A 6,764-nucleotide genomic window follows, 5' to 3' on the forward strand; every position below is an offset into this window, starting at 1 on the left:
ACATGCTGGTATTTTCCATCATCATGCCAAAGGTAAGAGAAACCACCTTCTGTTAAGGAGCTGCCTTATGTGCTCTATTTTTTCATATTTCCCAAAATTTTTCTTTCTAACTATATGAGTTATGTCTAAATAGGAGAGAGGGTTTCCTTTCTTTTCCCCAACTATTATTATTTAATTCATTATAAATTCTCTGACCCCTACACCAGAAAACAAATTCACCAGAGACTGGGCAAAACATTACATTGACACAGGTTTCATATAGGAAAAAAGTTCTTGAATTTGTTTTTATATGTAAAATCTGTGGACAAATTTTAGATATAATTTTTAATTTCTACCATTTAGGTTTAGTTGGTTCGCTTTCCTTTTATTATTAATTTCTAGTTCTATCATGTCACAGTCAAGAAATATAATCTGTATGAAATTGAGCCTTTGGAATTTACTAAAGTTTTTTTTATTTATATGTCAAACAGGTCTGAAAAGAATGTATTATATATGTTTGTTCTATGTCTTTTCTTATTTATCTATATGTTTGCTCTATCAGTTTCCAAGAGGTTCCTTTTTTCTTTTTTTTTAAGTTGCAACCATAACTGTTGATCTTTCTATGTCTTGTCTTAGGTAAGTCAGTTGTTGCTTTTCATATTTTGTGATCTTTTTTTTTTTTTTTTATTTTGTGATCTTATTGTTAGCAGCGTATATGTTCATGATTATTGTGTTATATCTCCTCTACCAATACACAATGTCCCTTTTTGCCCTTTATTAGGTTTTTCACCTTAAATCGCATTTGCCCTGACATTAAAAGTGCTACTTCTGATTTCTTTGCTTCATATATGCCTGGTATATCTTTTTCCACTCCTTTATGTTAAATCTTTCTGTATCCTCTTGTACTTAAGACTTGTAAGTATTATATACATATCATATATCTAAATCTGTAGTTTTTAAAAATCTGACTTTCTATCTTTTGATTGGTCACATTAACTTATATTTATTATAATTATTGTTACACTGACATTCACTTTGCTGCTTTATTTGGTGTTATTTGCCATGCTTGCCTTTTATTTCCTATTTTTCTTCTTCCTTAGTTTCCTTTAAATAATTTATATTTTATTCTGATGATTTAAATATCATAATCCCATAGTTACTGTTTGGTAGTTAACCTAACTCATTAAGATCCATACCTATGCTCATTTTTCCTAACAATGTCTAACATTTATAAATATCTACATCCTCCCCCTGAACAAGAACGTAAGTATGTTGTCATCTTATGCTTTCTCCATATAACATTCCCCAAATGCCAAAGGAGTTTAATGTTCACACATGGCTCCGAAAATTGGCTTTGTTACTTAAAAGTCACTATTCATACACATTGTGAGTTTTGATTCCAGAAAATACAGCCTTAAACAAAGAAAATCAAGTATATCTAGTCATCTACCTGGTCACTCCTCTCCTGCCTGGAAAAACGTCCCTGATAAATGTGTACTCATATATAGTCAAATCAAGTGTTTAGTTTCCTTAAACCCCGCTGTAACCCAGCCACCCCTCCAGCCCTTAAGGTCCTCAAGGGAGATGTATACAAAGGAAAGCAAAGTAATGAACTTGTGTGAGTTCTGAACACTGTGTGAGTTCCCTTCTCATAAGTTATTCAGACCTAATTACACTGGGCCCAAAGTCATTTCTTTTTTTTTTTTTTTTTAAGATTTTATTTATTTATTTGACAGAGATAGAGACAGCCAGTGAGAGAGAGAACACAAGCAGGGGGAGTGGGAGAGGAAGAAGCAGGCTCACAGCGGAGGAGCCTGATGTGGGGCTCGATCCCATAACGCCGGGATCACGCCCTGAGCCGAAGGCAGACGCTTAACTGCTGTGCCACCAGGCACCCCCCAAAGTCATTTCTTTGCCCTTCTCTGACTACTCCCTATGCCCAGACTATGTCCTGAATCTTAAAACAGAGGAGAAAGGAAGGAGCTCATTAAGGAACACATGCCAGTCCAAGTCATAGATGCCAGAGAAAGGCAGACAGCAATAGGAGTCTGCCTAACACCAAGCAGGCATGGGCCGGGGGACAGCAGCCTGATGGCCCTGAGCCCCAGAACAGAGAAGATCAGCTCACTACGCCAAGCACCTGCAAAAACAAAGTAAAGCCAAGCCCACCGCAATATACTTGGGCATACAACCCAAATGGCACCCTGGATCTAACTTCCTATTTCAAAGGCTAAAATATTTGAAGGTGCAAAGTTGGGATAAGCTGTGATGCCTCTGACATATAGCTCAAACACTGTGTATTGGACACCAACTGTCAATAGAAAACACGGGTGAATGAGACACCATCTCCATCCCCAGAGTGCTCACAGACAATTAGAGAAAACAGATGTACACAAGACTGTGAGACGTGCATCATAATGAAAAATTTCTTGAAACTCAGAAATTCCAGGGCACCTGAGTGGCATAGTCAGTTAAGCATCTGACTCTTGGTTTTGGTTCACGTCATGATCTCAGGGTCCTGAGACTGAGCCCCACATTGGGCTCCGTGCTCTGCTGGTAGTCTGCTTGGGATTCTCTCTCCCTCTCCTTCCGCCCCTATTCGTGCTCTCACTCCCTCTAAAATAAGTAAACCAACCTTTAAAAAAAAAAACAACAACAACTCAGAAATTCTCAAGAGCAATCACTGGGACTTACCATCCTAGGACTACGGGAACTATTAGGAAGTTGAGAGAGAAAAATACTTTCTCTTCCGGACCAATCCCTTAGCATACAAATCATTAGAATAGCTTCCCTTCCCCCAAATTGTCTCTTTCACTTTTTACTAACACTCAAAAATTTTTTCAGAGAAGACAAAGGCTGTCTTTCTGCAATTAGAGAAAACAGGCTTAAAATAGAAGTGCTGTGGGATGGTTAGCATAAGTGGAAATTAGGTCAAACCCATGTGTGAATGACTAATGTCAGATCACTGCCAGTTTTGATAGCAGACAGAGGTTACTAATTCGTAAATTCTGAGACCCTGGAGGGTGCAACGATCCTGCTGAAAGAAAACTAGAACGCCAAAGAATACGTAGGCATGTGTCACAATACTGTTCCGAGTTTGCTCTGTTGGTTTCCTTTTATGGAAAAACAAATAAAACCTGAAGAGATATTGCCTATCACCTCTCCTCAAGTCGCCTTAGAAGAACCCTGTCTTGAAATCCTAGACCCCGTCTTCATCTCCTGGCATCTGGCCCTCTGAATTCCTATTCTGAATCCTACAAATCATAAATATCTCTATCTTAGCTATTCCCGGGCCTCTGCCCAGTTCTCTCCATATTCTAGTTCCTTCCTCAGCAAGCTAACTTGACCATGTTATCAACTGATTCCCAGAATGGCCCTTAAATTTCCTCCAAGGTGTCTCCAGATCCTTTGAGGACAATGACCATCTCTCACATCTCCCCATGTCTGTAATTATCTGATAATTCCTCCATCACATTAACTTCATCCACAACTGCTCTCTACTATCCCTCTCATTTATCCCTTTCTCCGAACAATTAGATCTGCATGTGGGCAGACAGTTAGGGTAGAGGATGTGCCAGGGGGAGGGGTGAATCTGACGCCTTTCATGTGCCTTCAGAGCTCCAGCCTGGTTTAATAATCCCCGAGCCCCACTTTGCGTGCGGCAAGGTATAAATATATGCTAATAGGAGGTCTGGCTCCTTGTCACAACACATTGCAGGCTGCATTCGTGCAAGATAGAATAAAAAGATTAGATGCAATCTTGAAGTCAATCAGAAAGCAAGAGGAAACCAAAAAAACAGAGCTCAGATTGTCAACAAGAAGAGGCAGAAAAATGACTTGAATCGAATTGCAGTTTATCTCGTTAAGCGTTAAAGGAAACCAATTTCTTTCAGAAATTGGAAGGCAATTTAAACATTTCTACAGTTTTACTAAAGTTTGAAATTTTCCAGTCAAAGAATACGGGGTTTTTTTATTTCTGCATATCTGACATTTTCCCTGTACTCTCAGGGACTAGAAGGCCCTAGATAAGAGGATATTTAAGGAAAAGAGAGCACAGTTATCAACAAGTAAGGAAAAGAATCTATTAAAGAAATAGTCATTTGATTTCTTTAGTGCTTTCACGCTTCATGCCAAAAGACCTAAGAAAGCTAGAATCGGGTACAAAAAAGCCAGGCAGCAAAATCTGACCTGGGCCTGGATAAATCACCAGGCTGGATTAATTGATGAACACAGAAATTACGTTCAACCCATGAAGGTCAAATAAAATATACCAATCTCAAGGCCAACCTACATTCCATTGAAGTTGATGACATCACAAGCTAAAGACACTGTCCATTATGAACTCAAGTCTTCATTAATAAGTGTCTTTCCCCATTCCCAGAAGCATGAACCTATTGACCATGGCCTCCGTTTTGCAAACAGCGTAATTATTACTGCTCCTTCCCATGCCGAAATGTGTAATTCTCCCAACCATTGTATTCAATAGAAATTGCTAACCAAACCTCCATCTTTAGAGTTAAGACCAAGCCTTCCCAAGGCCCGTGGTCCATTTGGAAGCGATTTGCTAGCCAGCAAGAGCAGCCTTTTTTTTTTTCCTCTTATCCTAGGCAATGAGTTCTCAGAATCACCAGGAATACCAGAGCCATTATGGTTAAGGGCCATTACCTCAGGAAGAGGATCGACCAGAGTGAAAGACAGGGGTGCTGCATTTTACTCGGTACCTATATGTATTGTTCAAATCTTCTACAGTGAAAAAGTCAAGCACTGCTTCTGTCAGTTAAAAAAAAATGCACATTATGGGGCACCTGGGTAGCGCAGTCATTAAGCATCTGCCTTCGGCTCAGGGCGTGATCCCGGCGTTCTGGGATCGAGCCCCACATCAGGCTCCTCTGCTGGGAGCCTGCTTCTTCCTCTCCCACTCCCCCTGCTGTGTTCCCTCTCTCGCTGGCTGTCTCTCTGTCACATAAATAAATAAAATCTTTTTTAAAAAATGCACATTAAAATGTTTGGAGATGAATATGGTAAGACTTATTTCAGATGAACTACCCTTGAGAAACTGCCAACTCTAACCTCTTGGGTGAGCTTAATGGGCAGTTCTTGTGTTAACGTTTGGTGGGAGCTGGACGTAGGTCAAGTGTGACGTGCTGCCACTGTGACTTTTGTCCTCATTCGTTCCTTTGTTCACACACTCATTCAGTCTACATTTAGTGAACCCTCACTACCTCCTGGACTGAAAAAGAAACACGACATGAAGCTAAAATGAATTCCCTCCACAAAGAAACAAGAGAATAAATGGCATGGCGGGTGGCCAGGTGTTCTCTCCCATGAAAAACAAAATCTCACACAGATACACCAGGGAGAATACTCAGGAACCCAGAGTGCCTTCCCTGGTTTCTCACTTCTCCTGACAACTTTTCCCTTTCAATAACTTGTTATGTGCCAGGAGCAAACAATATGAAATCCATTCCTAATGAGCAATAATTATAGCTTTAAGAAGCTGACAATCAGTGTTCAGTGATTTCATTATTAGATAGCACCATAAATTATGCTAATGCTGATAACAGTTCTGGATGAGAGAGGTCCAGATCCGGGAGATTGCACTGAAATTATTTACATCCTCTATTTCTGAAACAATAGACCCGGCAATTTGAAAATCAGATGATCCGATTTATTCTGGCAGGACACACATGTAACAAGTTGCGTCAACCATAAAATTAAATAGGCTTCCTATTTTTTTCTTTTTTCTCTTTGAAGTTTCTCTCCTCGGCTTTCTCTTCCCTTGCATATTACCAATCTCCTTTGAGGAGAGACTGCGGATTATTGTAAATCTTGTTTCTAAAATTCCTCAGGGATGGTGGCGGACGAGGTCAGGCAACAGGATGGCTTTAGCATGCCCATGTCTCGCACACGCTCAGCCCGAAAATGCAATGCCTGGAGAGTTACAACGGCCTACCTGGGTGCAGAACAAGGGCACGGGGCTTTTGGCGATAGGGAATTATTGTCTCTAATGATCAAACCCCCCCAAATTTTCAAAGGTTAGCTATGAAAGGAAAAACTCCGGATGGATATAGAGATCTGGCCCAGGTCTCCCAACTCTATCCTCTCTGTGTTTAAGCCTTCCCCTTGGAATTTTCTCACTGCTGTTAATAGTAACATAAGCGACCATTTTTTGAGTACTAATTACATGTCTGGCCCCGTGCAAAGGGCTTGATGTGCGTTATCTCCTTCGATCCTTATAAAAACCCTGTGCAGCGAGTCTATGATTCTCATTCTGCAGATGAAGAATAAAAGGCTCAGAAGGCAACACACACACACACACACACACACACACACTGTGCCTCAGAATACACAGTTAGTAAGTGGGGAAGCCATGATTCTTACCCAAGAGAACCTGAGATTGCGGCCCTTGGCAGGGAAGGCAAGAAATCTGACATAAATCTGGCTCCAAAATTCTGGTCTTTCCTGAAGCCTCACAAAGGGTAGCAAAGGGGGAAACTGTACCACACCATGCCCAGAAAGACTTCCTCGAAATTCTCAGTACGTGTCGCCAAAGATGCGGAGCAACCGGAGCACGTTAGAGTACCGTGGGGACACCACCTGGTGCGAGCCCTTTGGAAAGCTATTTGGCAGGACCCACTAGAGGGAAGCCTACACATGTGCCCTGCGGCCAAGCAGTCGCACTCCTGGGCATATGCCCGACAGAAATTATATGTACAACAATGCTCACAGCAGCGTCATTCGAAATAGTCCCCACATTGGAAGCACCTTGTATGCCCACTAACAAC

The sequence above is a fragment of the Ursus arctos genome, unplaced genomic scaffold, assembly GCF_023065955.2.
Source record: "Ursus arctos isolate Adak ecotype North America unplaced genomic scaffold, UrsArc2.0 scaffold_37, whole genome shotgun sequence".
Taxonomy (NCBI): domain Eukaryota; kingdom Metazoa; phylum Chordata; class Mammalia; order Carnivora; family Ursidae; genus Ursus; species Ursus arctos.